The sequence below is a fragment of the Hemicordylus capensis genome, chromosome 3 (assembly GCF_027244095.1).
Source record: "Hemicordylus capensis ecotype Gifberg chromosome 3, rHemCap1.1.pri, whole genome shotgun sequence".
In the NCBI taxonomy this organism is placed as follows: Eukaryota; Metazoa; Chordata; class Lepidosauria; order Squamata; family Cordylidae; genus Hemicordylus; species Hemicordylus capensis.
The window spans coordinates 235037801-235052707 of record NC_069659.1 but is presented as its reverse complement, the minus strand read 5'-3'; the positions used below and the strand labels follow the sequence as shown (position 1 = coordinate 235052707).

At 42.7% G+C, this 14907-nt stretch overlaps 1 protein-coding gene across 6 annotated transcripts in view; it reads left to right on the top strand.

Moving 5' to 3' along the window:
* ADAMTS14 (ADAM metallopeptidase with thrombospondin type 1 motif 14) overlaps positions 1-14907 on the top strand; it is a 131334-nt gene that overhangs the window by 67055 nt on the left and 49372 nt on the right. The window lies entirely within an intron of this gene.

Genomic DNA, 14907 nt, shown 5'->3' with positions numbered 1-14907 from the left:
GTTTTAGAAAAGACTATAAAAGCTTTCTTTTTAATAGACAGGATGAAAAGCGGATGTCACTGTTTTCTGACCCCTTGCATTTTCCTATGGCCTTCTGATATAAGGGACATAGATGAAACAAGTTCACACCTGTGCAGTTTGTGATCCACCAACCCAAATGCATCCCACCAGTCATGTATTGTGGTCTGCTGGCTGGCTGATAACCTGCCCCCACCTGCCTGTTTCTGTTCTGGGTTTTTTGTGTCTCAGGCAGGTAGCAGAAGCAAGAGATGTATTGAGCCCCTGGTGGGCTACTATATTTGGTTGGTGAATTGTGTTTGGCTTGGTTGGCCACAAGTTGTGCAGGCTTTCACTGGGCTCAAGAGTTCAGGAGAACTAACTAAAGGTACAATCCCTTAGGGGAAGGGTGCCAGCAGAGGGGAGAATTATCAGTTATATTTTCAAACTTGGGTTTCCTAAATATGTGACTGCTTGTTTTATGTTAATTCAGGGGCAGGTGTGTGTGTGTGTGTGTGTGTGTGTGGACACTAGCAGGGGAGGAGCCACAGGACATATGCCTTTTTCTGGCTGCTTGATTCTCGCCTGCAAATTTCCATCCTCATTCCCAAGTCATTTTTCCTAGCTGCTGGGCTCCTCTGCTCTTGGATCCTGGCTGATGGGGCACAAAAAAGAGGACAGAGGGGCTTTGGAAGGGAGGAATTGGTGGGTAGGAAAAAAAGGTTAACCCTGCTTCAGATGCTGGTTCTCCCCTGCAAATAACCCCCACTTGTCTTGCCATTATGAGAGAGTAAGGTATTTCACACAATCAAAGTGAAGTGCCTAGAGTGGTTTGCAGGGAGAGTGGGCTTAGCTTGCTCTCCCCGCACACTAGCAGGGAGCTGTCCTTGGGTGGCTGGATCAGCCACACACATGATTACCGGCTCTGTCATGGAGCTGATAGGGGCGGTGGGGATCAGGGCCCCCGGAAGTCCCAGGATGCCCTGTGCAGGTGCACAGGGTATTCTGGGGGAGACCCTCAAGGCCAGGAGGCTTGTTGGAGCCTCCCAGTCAGGGGTCTCCTTGTGAGTTGCCGTGATGACTCATGATCGCCAAGACGGGGTTAGCAGAGCACTTGCTCCGCTAACCTTGTTTAAGGTGGGGGGGAGGGAGATTAAGTCGCACGGCTCCTGGCAATTCTTATGACCACTCGAAAGTTGGCTGGGCTCCCTTAGCCTGCTTTTGAACGGTCGTGTGAATAGCCTCACTAACTGGTTTGGAAAGCCTGTGTTTACCCTCATAACGTTTAGAAGCTATTCTGGCAATCAGTTGAAAGCAGGCTAAGGGTGCTTAGCCTGCTCCCCACCGATTGTCAGACCCACCGGGCTCTCAGCCGAGCCCGGTTCTGTCAAAGCGGGTGACCCGCTTCTGCAGCCTGCCTCTTAAACCAGGTTTGCGGAGCGAGCACTCCGCAAACCAGGTTTTAAAAATTGTGAGTAGCCGCGGTGCAGCTCCGCGCCGCGGCTACTCATGAGTAAACCCCCGTCGGAAGGTTGAAAAGCAGGGCATACTGGAGCTCCCGGGGGGCCGCGCGGCCCCCAATCCTCCCAGCCCCCGCCAGCTCTGTCATGAAGCTGGCAGTTGTGTGGGCGGCCAATTTGGCCGCCCAGGGCTCCCGCCCTGCTCATCTGCAGGGAGAGCGGGCTTAGCCTGCTCTCCCCACTTACCTTTACAAATTGGGTCTCACTGATCGTGAGACCCAGCTCTTAGTCCAGGCCCCCCGTTCTACTGAAATAAGAGGGTGTTGTTTGCAAAACATGCTTCTGGAATTGCTATGTGTTCAGCATGTGATCTCCAAGTTTCAGTAATCTACACCTTGGCTTCTACAGTGAGGTAAAACTATGGAAGATTAATCTCTTTGCTTATGAGCTGAGATTTTGGTGCAAAAAAGAATTCTTGGCAAGGCAAAGCAACTGAATCTTGGCCCCAAAAATACATCCTACTTTGGCTGAAATTTTTGCTATGAGCAAAAGAAGTAATGTCTTTGATAAGATTTCTAAGCATTATGTTGTTGTTCTCTCCCCTTTCCCACCCCCAAACAAATGTCTTGTAGCCAGTAACATCAACATTTGTTCACACCCTTGTCCTGCCTGAAGCAATGCACTGGAGTTCAGTAAACAGTGCCAACTGGTAAATGACAGCAATTTCAATTATATTTCTTTGGAGAAATCCTTCTTAGAATGCTATTATAGGGCTTTTAGTCCCATCCAAGTTAAATAATACTAATAATGATACTTACTTATGATAATGATACTTTGAAACAAACTAACACTTCTGAATCTTCAAAGCGCTCTACATAAATGAACTTATTCTTATTCCGATCTTACATAAACAGTATAAAGTAAGCTGAGTGAACACCAACAAATTCTGGATAATAACTAAGTGAGCAGAATGCATTCCCTGTACAAAACACACTGCATCTGGAAACTCTAAAATCTGAGAGGTTCTGCTGCAGATTTAGTTGCAGATTACAGAATGGTAACTCTCATTGCTTGATGGGGCAAGCTTGATGTTGAACCTCCACAAACGTTTTTACATTTTTGCTCCCAGTTTGTGTTACAGTTCTGAAATATTATTTAAGAGTATTTGCTGTGGACACAGCAGCATTGAGATGAGCATGTTATTGGCTGATATCTCCAGATTGGTCATTGGGGATTCTGGTTTACTCCATTAGCAGCAGGAATCCCATAAGAGAAGAATTGGAGTATCTAACTTTTAAGCAGAAGATGGTGTCTCTGGACGCACATTGAGCACCCTCCGTCATTTATTTATTGCAGGGTTTGTGAGTGGTGTGAGAGCACAACCTGGTGATAGTGTTGACAAGAGCACAGGGATACTGGTATGCAGAGGTCCATCTCCAAGTACTTGGGATTGGACTGGTTGTTCTTTACTGCTTCCTAAGGATTAAATAACCTGTACTAAGCCTTAGAGATATATGTCTTATCTGTGAATCAGGTTCAGATAGGGCAGGTGGCTTCTCTCTCCCACGTTCCCCCCACCCACCCCTGCCACCCTGAGGGACCAAGTCTCCTGTGGGAGGGAATGAAAGTCTTCTCCCAGCATGGCATCCACATTACTTAAGATATGAGGAGATAAGCTTATTTCTGCCAAGAACTGTATATGTGCTTGCTATTGTGCCCAGCTGTTATGAGCAAAGGGTTTTTGTACATAAAGCCCCACCCCAATCCAGATCACTGCTGCTTAACAGATTCTAACCCCCTATATTTTGGCCACACTGAACCACAATCCCTTTTGGGGTATTGGGAAGCTGAGGAGAGGCCCAGAACGGATCCCTATGGCTATGTGCTGTCTCTGCTTTCTTTTTCCGTGGCTTCCTTTCTAAAAGAGTGAGTTGCTTTGTTTCTTTTCTTGGTAGACCAACAAGTTTCTTTCTTTGGGGCTAGAGATAAGATGAAATAAGAGGTCAGAGGCTTGCTTCCTCCTCCCTTTCTCTGAGATCAGAGGAGTGCTTTTTTTTTAGTTGCTGTTAGTGTGAGCCTTGCAAGCCTTTTTTCCCTTTTTTTGGCAAGAGATGTTCTGCCTTTTGTGCAATTAGAATCAAAATGGACACAGGTTTATAAGCCATTTGTTTTAAATCTTACTTTGAATCTATGCTTGTAAATTAGGGATCTGATATATTGAGGATAACATTTGCTTTGAAGGACTTCATATTGTCTTCTTACACATTTATGGCAACTTACTTGTTGATGAATGCAGTTGCATAGTCAGATAGAATTTTGACCAGAGTGTCAGCTTGTACTTGTGCCCAGTATTTTAATTAATTAATTTATATACTGCCTTACTCCAAGGCTGTATTGATATATGTTGATCAGTTTCTAGGGAACTGCATATTACATTCGGTATGGAGCTACCACTAAAAATACACCTTTGTGGCAAGGTTTTCTCCCTTCCCCCTTTAATGTGCAGAATCACTTAACTTTTGTTTTGTCATCATGCATGTTTTCTCACTAGCAACCAGTGATGCACCATGAGAGCAGGAAAACAAACCACATTACAATATCATGAATCCAGTCTTGCACTTTACAAGGGAGAACTTCAAAAAGGAATGCCATTCTTCATAGTACATTTGTAGAACTACGAATACAAATACGGCAAATATTTATAGACCGCTTTTCAACAAAAGTTCCCAAAGTGGTTCACAGAGTTCTAAATAAATAATAAATAAAACGGCTCCCTGTCCCCAAAGGGCTCTCAATCTAAACAAGAAACATAGGATAGACCCTAGCAACAGCCACCGGAGGGATGCTGTGCTGGGTATGGATAGGGCCAGTTGCTCTCCCCCTGCTAAATGTGAATTTTATGGTTTTTAAATTATTGTATTGTTTTAACTTTTATATATGTTTTAATTGTTAGCCACACAGAGACATAAGTTTGGGCGGGATATAAATTTAATAAATAAATAAATAAATAGAATCACCACATTAAAAAGGTACACCTTTGCTCAGGTAAACTACACATTTAACACATTGTTTTCTGCTTAATTCACTCTCTTGGAGATACAAATATACCACTGATTATATAAAAATATTAAAGAGCCCTAAGCTTTTTTCTTTTTCTTTTTCTTTTTCTTTCTCTTTTTCTTTTTCTTGGTCTTCTCAGAAAGATTCACTGCTTCCTAATGTCCATGGGTGTGTGCATTTTTGCCATTGTGATCATGTCTGGTTTTCTGTGGGTTTTTAAATAATTTTAATTGAAATTTTAAAGAAACTGCATATAACATTAAAATAACCAACAAAAACTGGATAAATAAAATATTTAATGTCTTTCCGGGTTTTTTTGCAAGTAAATAGGCTATTTCATTGTACAAGATTTCTTGTGAGCACTTGAATAGTGAGTGCAATTCTTGCTAAAACAGCCATAGATCTATAGCCCTATTTCAGATGTTCAATCTAAGTTTTATATTAATCTCTCTCTGAATCTTGCTGTATATGAGAAGAATTCATGGTAAGCCTAACTGCTTCTGATAGCATCTTCAGGGCTGCAGTGCTATTGTAAGGGATTCTGGGAAATCCTTTCTGTAGCCAGAACAATATCTTTACTGTGTTTATACCACTGAGGAATGCTTCTTAAAATAATCTTTGTACTTGAGTATTTAGATACTGTACTCAAGAACAAAATGCACACACCTAACACCAGTTGTGATTGGCTCATATGTGTCTGAATTGCTACTTTTCTCAGTGAAATTTACGGGAGTGGAAGTGGAGAAAAGTTCAGACCTCTGCATCTGTGTATAGCAGTGGTTTCAAACCTGGGTTCCTCCAGATGTTGCTGAACTATGACTTCCAACATACTCAGCCACATAGTAGTTCAGCAACATCTGTAGAAACCCAGGTTGGGAAACACTAGTGTATAGTGACAAGAAAAGCTGGAACATATATAATTTATGCTGTGAACCTGAGGTGTCTATTATCTGCCCTCAGGAATTTGCAACAGAAGACAAATAGCAATAGCAATAGCACTTACATTTATATACCACTCTATAGCCGGAGCTCTCTAAGCGGTTTACAATGATTTAGCATATTTTAGCTCTCTAAGCGGTTTACAAATGATTTAGCATATTGCCCCCAACATTCTGGGTGCTCATTTTACCGACCTCGGAAGGCTGAGTCAACCTTGAGCCCCTGGTCAGGATCGAACTTGTAACCTTCTGGTTACAGGGCGGCAGTTTTACCACTGCGCCACCAGGGGCTCAAAAGCATAATAACATGTGCCTCTAAGAGCACTGATCAATCTGAAATCCTCTGAAGTTTATATTAAGCTGTGGGAGAGCAACTGGCCTTATTCAACCCAGCATAGCATCCCTCTAGTGGCTGTCCAATGAGCACAGGCCACCACTAGGGGGAGCCATGCCCAAATTGCCAACTGAAATAATAATTTCCCAATAGGGATCAATGGGAATCCCAAAAATATTAATAACTCGAATGGCTGACCAGAAAGCTCTGAAATTCCACATGACATTCCTGCATGACTATAGCATTAAATGTGTGGATATTCAAGGAGATCAGTCCACCTGTTGATTTTTAACCCTTTAAATTAATGGGGTGGTTTGAGTTCCCCATTGTTCCCTATAGGTGAAACAAGCAAAGTGCATACATTTTGCAACCCTGTCTTGAAAAATAACGTTGCAGAACAGCAGCACACGCAGTTCCTCCCAACACAGAAAAACACATTTTGCCAAACACACAGACCAAAGATGGCTAAAAAAGAATCACTAACCCAGAATACACTGCCAGGCAGTAACAGTGTTCCTGCTCTGCACTTCAGTAACATCACAAGTTCCTCTTTAATACAAAAATATAACTTAATAGGTTAGGCCCCTCCCTTGGGTTATAAAGTTGTTAGGGTTAGGTCCCAAACCTGGAGGAGATCTTGAAAATTGAGAGCTCGCTCTAGGCAGCCTTTTTGTGAGTTTCCTGAGCATGGGAAACTGTATTGTTTATTACTCGTACTCTCATTTATGAATCCCTCACACTCTCCATTGCAACGGTAATTGTCACAATTAGGAAAGCATTGTATTGAATTCCACTTCAGTTCCTTACTGAGAATCAAGTACAATCATACTGTCCATTGAATGATCTAGCAGTGATTCCAGGACTTTGGTTTAGAAAGACATCTCTGGAAATATGTTGTATTTCCCCATCAGTTTATTACCCTTACTCAGTACAGTTCCACCCAGACATTTATAGTTTATACATGCATTTCATCATAATCATATTTGATGCAAATACATTCCTGAGGCTGATTATTTCATAGTCATCCTATGCTTCTGTTAGGTATCTGTGGAGTGAAAAAACTTGGGAAGATCTTGGCAGTACAGAGAGGTCAGGGCAAGTTGCAAGCTTCCTGGAAAAAGCAGCAACTCCACACTGTTTTGGCTCAGCACAGGGCTATCAGCCAAGGGAGGTAGTCAGCAAAACTGAAACGGTAATTAGAGAGTGCACACGCTGGTGGCTGGCCCGCTCAGAAAGGGCCTAGAATTGATCCTGCTAAAACCATTTACTTTAATGGAAACTGCTCTGGGGCTTTAAACCCAGTAGCTATGCAGTGTATTGTAAATGAAAGATCAAAGTTACAAAGGTGGCCATTCATGACTTTGGCAGCATTCCCTGACTTTCCAGTTCCATTTTGGCAAGCTGGCCCACTTTAAAATGCTGAGGCCTCTGTATGGAATGTAGTGCTTGGGGTTGTGTGTGTGGTACTTTACTAGGGGGAGCAGCTAAGAGAAAGAGTTTACTTCTCTCTCCACCGTGCATAGCTGTTTATATGAATTCTTCCATGTGGTTACTGTAAGCTGGGAAGGATAGCTGAATCTCTTACTTGTCATAGCCACCCAAACAGTTTTGCATGCCAACTTTTTTCCAGCATCAGTTGCTGAATCATCAGTTGGTGAATCAACTGTAACCCACCCTTCCTTCCTTCCTTCCTTCCTTCCTTCCTTCCTTCCTTCCTTCCTGTTAAGAACTTCGTCGTCATCCACACACTTGTAACTTCCAGATAAATTTACTACAATGTACATTATTACAGGGCAGCTTGCGAAGATAGTTTGGTAGCTACAGCTAATGCTGAATTCTGCCCCACAGCTTTTGCCAAGGACAGCTTGCATATTACAGCAATTTTAGTTTATATTTATTGGTTTCCAGTTTGTTTCTGAGCCTAGGGCAAGGTGCTCTTGATTACCTTGAAAGTCCCGAGCCCCTCATATCTTTCAAAGCACTGGCTCCCATAGGTTTATTTACTCTCTATTTCTTAGATCTGCGTTCTCATTCCAATAGGCTCTCAAGCATCTCACAACATATAAAGCACACAAGACTATGAACAAATATATGTCAACAATGTTGTAGCTTGCTATAGAAAAAAAGGCCTCTTCTTTCAATGGAAGAATAGTTAGAAGTGTTACTAACCTACAATTAATTCCAGCTTATTTTCAAAGGGCTTCAAGTTTTATTTACAAATTGCTTGAAAGCACCAATGTTTAAGTAATCGCTAATTGCTCCTAATGATAGTTTTACTTATTGTTAAATTTATATACCACCTTTCATTAAAACATTCTCTGTTCATCTGATTTTCAGTCTGGTTAATTAAATCAGTGGAGGTTTAGACTTTCCTGATGGGCTGAAACAGCTAATCCATTTTGATGATGACATATAATTAAATTAGCTTGCATTACATAGTGAAAAAGTCCAGGAAGGGAGAGATGGGGGGATGTGGAACCCAAGGTTCCACATCCCCCCATCTCCCCCTCCCTGAACCTTTTCAGTTAAAACGTGGTTAGATTATAGGGGAGGAAGGACTTGAATGAGCAAAAAGGGGAACTGGTTCGGGCGTTCAGGAAGTTGTTCAGAAGAGGGAGTTGTTCAGGAAGTTTGCTCTGATGCGTGTCCTCCACTCGACGCATGCGCGACTGGTGGCGGGGCGGTGGGGCGCGCCGGGGAGTGAGAGTCAGAGACTTGGACTACGAAGACGCCGCGGCGCCCAGTGCTGGATGAGCAATGCCAATGGGGTGTGTGTGTGTGTGTGCCGGGACCGGGGGAGGGGGACTTGTCTGCTAAATAAATAAATAAATAAATTTTCCGGCAAATCGGCGGGGGCACTTTTTGGCGCCCCCTGCCAAGTGGCACCCGGGCCATGTGCCTCCCCTGCCCCCCCTATAGTTACGCCTATGAGTGTTAGATATGGCAAATATGAATAAGAACATAAGAGCAGCTCTGCTGGATCAGGCCCAAGGCTTATCTAGTCCAGCATCCTGTTCCCCACAGTGGCCCACCAGGTGCCTCAGGGAAGCCCACAGTGACAGTCTTAGTTCATCAAAGAAACTGACTTCTAAATTGGATAAAATTTCTTAGCACCCTCTTATATAATAATAGCATAAATTTACATCATAGATTTATGCTCTACCTTTTCAGTTATAAAAAAGGCCAAGGCAGCTTACAAAAATGAAAAATAATAATGCAATTGCAATTTAAGAGTGAACCAATAAAACAAACAAGAGTGATTTTTTTTAAAAAAATAGCCAAATCCAACCAGCCAGGAATGTAGAAAAGAGCCAAACTGTCAACAGCACACACAAGACCCCGCTCCCGCCCCACTAAACAGCTGGCAGGCTTAAATGACAGTCTTTTAAAAATGATGAAACACAAACCAACATCTTCTTGGGCAGGGAGCTTCACAGTCTAGATGTTACTTCCCAGAAGGCCATATCACTTGTCCCTGCACATCAAGCTTCAGCCACCAATGAGATCTGTTAAAGTGCCTCCTCACCTTTATTGTAAATGGTGGACAGGACTATATGGGTCTTATTTATGTATCTTGATCCCATGCCATTTAAGGTTATATTTAGAGTTATTTTCTTTTTAACGATTCCATCCTCTTGTTTAAGTTTATTTTGTAAGTGATTTTGAGTACAGTTTTTATAGAAAGATGACTAATTTTAAATAATAGTAATTATGAGGTGCATGTGGGCCATCCCCATGCTGGTAGCAGTCACTTGTAGAGAGATGTGATACTGTGACATGATCCTCATAAATGCCTTGGTTATTAAATTGCAGACATTCCTGCTGCTGTGTGGGGACCAGAGACCTCAGAAGTGTATTTAAAAGGGGGGGGGGGGGACTCAAGGCAATCAGGAATGGTGGAGGCAGACTACTTTTCAAGTGTATTTTTACCTCTACTTATTTAATAAGCTATGTTATTTACCACATTCAGTACTGTTAATAAGTTTATTACAACCATATATACAGTTGAACAAAAAAGGAACAAAATCTATAAACTAGGAAAATTGATCAAAGTTAAAATTTTATTTATTTATTTATAATAAAGTAAAATTTTATTTATAAATGATAGAACACACTGGAATTCAGTTATGGAATATTCTGGGTGATGAGGCTAACCCATATTATTCACTTCAGAGAAGGGAAAGATGCAACAAGTAAAGTCTCTTGTAAACAGATGGAAACGTTTCACTTATTATTTCAATATCAAATGGTGTTCTACCACTCTGGAGTTAATTTTTTCTTTGCTTTGATTTTCTCCCTCATGTGCACATGTAGCCTACTTTGCTCCCTTCCAGTGTGTAGATAGCACAGTTTGCCAAGCACTGGCTGAGACTGGTACAAATATTGTTGGAATTACCTCCGACTTCTCCTCAGATGAGGAGAATCTGGACTCTGAGATCAGGAGAGGTTGTATAGACACCAGCCCTGTCCTGGGAGAAGCTGCAGATGAGCAGCACCCCCAAAGCTCCCCAGAATGTAACCCCAGTGAGGAAGCATTCCCCAAGGAGACTTGCCCCTCAGAGTGCGAGGGACCCTTTGCTGGCCTCCTCCTGAGGGATTCCCCTCCTTCACTTCCATCAGAACCTGAGAGACGATGACGTCAAGCCAGGCATCAGCTGCAGCAGCGGTGGAAGAGAGCCAGATTGGCAGCTCACCAGCTTAACTACAAAAGGACTACTCAAGACAAGGAATCTGCTCAGGAGGAGGACTGATAATACAAGACAGCTATAGGAGATTAGCTCTGGGAGAACCCAGGAAAGCTCAAAGCCTCTAAACTTCAGATACCCAGGGAAAATCATAAGAACATAAGAACAGCTCTGCTGAATCAGGCCCAATGCTCATTTAGTCCAGCATCCTGTTTCACACAGTGGCCCACCAGATGCCACTGGAAGTCTATAGGCAGGAGTTGAGGACATATCTTCTCTTCTGCTATTACTCCCCTGCAACTGGTACTCAGAGGCATCCTGCCTTTGAGGGAGGAGACCTATAGCCCTCCGACTAGTAGCCGTTGATAGACCTCTCCTCCATGAAGTTATCCAAACCCCTCTTAAAGCCATCCAGGTTGTTGGCTGTCACCACATCTTGTGACAGAGAATTCCACAAGCTGATTATGCATTGTGTGAAAAAGCACTTCCATTTGTTGGTCTTAAATTTCCTGGCAATCAATTTCATGGGATGAATCCTGCTTCTAGTGTTACGTGAGAGAGAAACATTTGTCTCAATCCACTTTCTCCACACCATGCATGATTTTATAGACCTCTATCATGTCTCCCCACAGTCGTCTTTTTTCTAAATTAAAAAGCCCCAGGTGTTGTAGCCTTGCCTCATAAGAAAGGTGCTCTAGGCCCCTGATCATCTTAGTTTTCCTCTTCTGCACCTTTTCCAATTCTACAATGTCCTTCTTTAGATATGGTATGCTCCAAATGTGGCCGCACCATAGTTTTGTATAACTGGCCCTACCCACCCCAAGCACAGTACCTCCAGTGACTGTTGCTGGTATCTATCTTATGTTTCTTTTTAGATTGTGAGCCCTTTGGGGACAGGGTTCCATGTTGTTTGTTATTCCTCTGTGTAAACTGCCCTGAGCCATTTTTGGAAGGGCGGTATAGAAATTGAACAAATAATAATAACAACAACAACAAAATACAAAGATCTACAAATTGAAATTGAAAGGCTGTGGCAGAAGAAGACCAAAATAATCCCAGTAGTAATTGGCACCCTAAGTGCAATTCCAAAACACCTTGAAGAGCACCTCAATACCATAGGGGCCACAGAAATCACCATCAGCCAATTATAAAAAGCAACTTTACTGGGAACAGCCTATATTCTACGACAATATCTATAATAATAACAGCAACAATATTGATAATAAAATTCAGTCATCCCAGGTCCTTGGGAAGGTCTTGTTGTCTGGATAAAACAAACCAGTCAATAACACCTGTCTGATTCTGTAAACAATAATAATAATAAGGGTATTATAATATTAGCAGTTTTATTTGCAGTCCCCTTCCTAATGATCCCTAGCATGGAATTGGCCTTTTTCATAGCTGCTGCACATTGAGTCGACACTTTCAACTAGCTGTTCACCATGAACCCAAGATCCCTCTCCTGGTCAGTCACTGACAGCTCAGATCCCATCAGTGTATACATGAAGTTGGGGTTTTTCGTCCCAGTGTGCGTCACTTTACACTTGCCAACATTGAACCACATTTGCCATTTTGTCACCCAGTTTGGAGAGATCCTTTTGGAGCTCCTCACAATCCATTTTGGATTTCACTACCCTAAATAGTTTGGTGTTATCTCACTACTTACCTCTGCTTCTAGATCACTTATGAATAAATTAAAAAGCACCAATCCCAGTACAGATCCCTGGGGGACTCCACTTCTTTCTTCCCTCCATTGTGAAAACTCTCCATTTACGCTCTGTTTCCTGTCCTTCAACCAGTTAGCAATCCACACATGTACTTTTCCCCTTATCCCATGACCGCTTTTTAAATTCTTTTTAAGAGTCTTTGATGAGGAACTTTGTTGAAAGCTTTTTGGAAGTCCAGGTATACTGTGTCAACCGGATAAGCTTTATCCACACATGACACTCTCAAAGAACTCCTAAAGGTTTGTGAGGCAAGATTTACCTTTGCAGAAGCCATGCTGGTTCTCCTCCAGCAGGGCTTGTTCTTCTATGTGCTTAACAATTTTATCCTTGAGAATGCTTTCCATCAATTTGCCAGGAATGGATGTTAAGCTAACCGGCCTGTAATTTCCCGGATCGCCCCTGGATTCCTTTTTGAAAATTGGTGTTACATTTGTTACTTCCCAGTCCTCCGGTACAGAGCCTGATTGTAGGGAGGGACCCTCACATACTGAGGGTCTTAGTTCAGGCTCTCACTCTTCATCCCAGACTCTCACCATGCTTCCTAGACTCTTGCCTGGCTCAGAGACCTATGCTGCCAGTGTGAGCACTCCCGCCCAGCACTTTCCAGACTTAGACCTACCCTCAGTGGCCACACTTGCCTCCATGAGGGCTCACCTGCTTCTCAGGGGCTTGCAGCTGCATTTCCCCAAAGTCATGCCAGCTGAGTGGGTAAGCAGACGTGACAGCTCTTTACTTATTTAATAAACTGTTAGCCAATGCACACTAAACCTGCTGGAACTGACTTCTGTGTCAAGATGAATAGTATTGGGCAGTTGAGTTATGTGCCTGCTCTATTTCAGATTATGAGGGCAAGCTGTAAATGGACCCAATATTAAATTCAAAAGGGATTTCAGTGCTACTGAAAAGGCACAGTTTGTGAGTATTGTAGAATAGAAATGAACTAGAAGCTCAGTGCTCAAGGCTTTGCTTTTCCACTTGGAATCTTCACTAACTCTCTTGCTCCACACATTAGCTCCTCCCTGTGGCTTGGCTCCTGCCTCTGTAGCTTAACTCTGCTCCCAGGGCACAGCAATCAAGGTTCTGCAGTTGGCTGCTGTTGAGTTCTAGAGATCAGGTTGCACTTGGCTACAACAGTAGGTATTTTTGCCTGACCATCCATGAGGGGGCTAATCCCCACCCCCATCTTAGAAGGGGCTCTGGCCCTCTCTATCACCCCCATTCCAGGATCAATGCTGGGTGGGTGCTCTCTATGCAAGAACAATTGTTTCTGCATACCATATTTGAAATGTCAAAATTTGTCCTTTGAGCTCTCCCATCGTACCAGAAACGTTACTCATTTATCTCCATCATCTACTGAATCCCTTTGTGGAATTGATTGCCTTTGGCATGGTCTTGATTGATTGAATGATTGATTGATTAAGTGCCGTCAAGTCAGTGTCGACTTAGTGACCACATAGATAGATTCTCTCCAGGATGATCTGTCTTCAATTTGGCCTTTAAGGTCTCTCAGTGGTGCATTCATTCCTGTCATAATCGAGTTCATCCACCTTGCTGTTGATCGTCCTCTTCTTCTGTTTCCTTCAACTTTCCTCATCATTATAGACTGGAGCTGAGTTTTCGCATAATGTGTCCGAAGTATGATAGTTTGAGCCTGGTCATTTGTGCCTCGAGTGAAAAATCTGGATTGCTTTGTTCTATGATCCATTTATTTGTTTTCCTGGCTGTCCATACTATCCTCAAAAGTCTTCTCCAGCACCAAAGTAAAAAAGCATCAATGCTTTTTCTATCTTGCTTCTTCAAAGTCCAGCTTTCACACCCATAGAGTGCCACAGGAAAAACCATGGTCTGAACAATTCTAATCTTTGTAGGTATAGACACATCATGGCATCTAAATATCCTTTCCAAGGCCTGCATTGCTACCCTACCAAGTGCTAGTCTGTGGCATATTTCTTGAGTGCTGGATACTCTTGATGGTCGAGCCTAAAAGGCAGAAGCTATCCACCTCTTCAATGTCTTCATTATCAGTTCTGAGTCTGGTTGCTGTACCCGTTGTCATTAGTTTAGTCTTCTTTACATTTAGTCATAGTCCCATTTTTTCACTGTGCTCCTTGTCTTTCATTACTAGAGCATTCTCAGCTATCAGAGTGGTGTCATCAGCGTAGTGCAGATTATTGATGTTTCTTCCTCCAACTTTAAAACCATGCTCATCTTCTTCCAAACCAGCTTCTCTCAGTATATGTTCAGCATGTAAATTGAATCAATAAGAAAGTATACAGCCTTGTCTTACTCCTTTGCCAATCTGGAACCAGTCTGTTTCACCATGTTCTGTCTGGACTGTGGCTTCCTGCCCTGTGTATAGGTTTCTAATGAGAACAATGAGATGTTCTGGGACACCCATTTTTCTAAGAACGTTCCATAACTTGACTTGGTCAATGCAATTGAAGGCTTTTCTGTAGTCAATAAAGACATATTAATGATCCTGAGCATTATTTTGCTAGCATGTAAAATTAAGGGTATTGTGCAGTGGTTTGTGCAATCTGTTAGGTCTCCTTTCTTTGGTATGGGTTTGTAGACTGACCTCTTCTAGTCTGTTGGCCACTGTGTCATTCTCTAAATTTGCTGGCATAGTTCGGTTAGAGCCTTGACTGATTCTTCTTCTGTTGCCTGCCATATTTCTGTAGCTGTTCCATCAATTCCTGTAGCCTT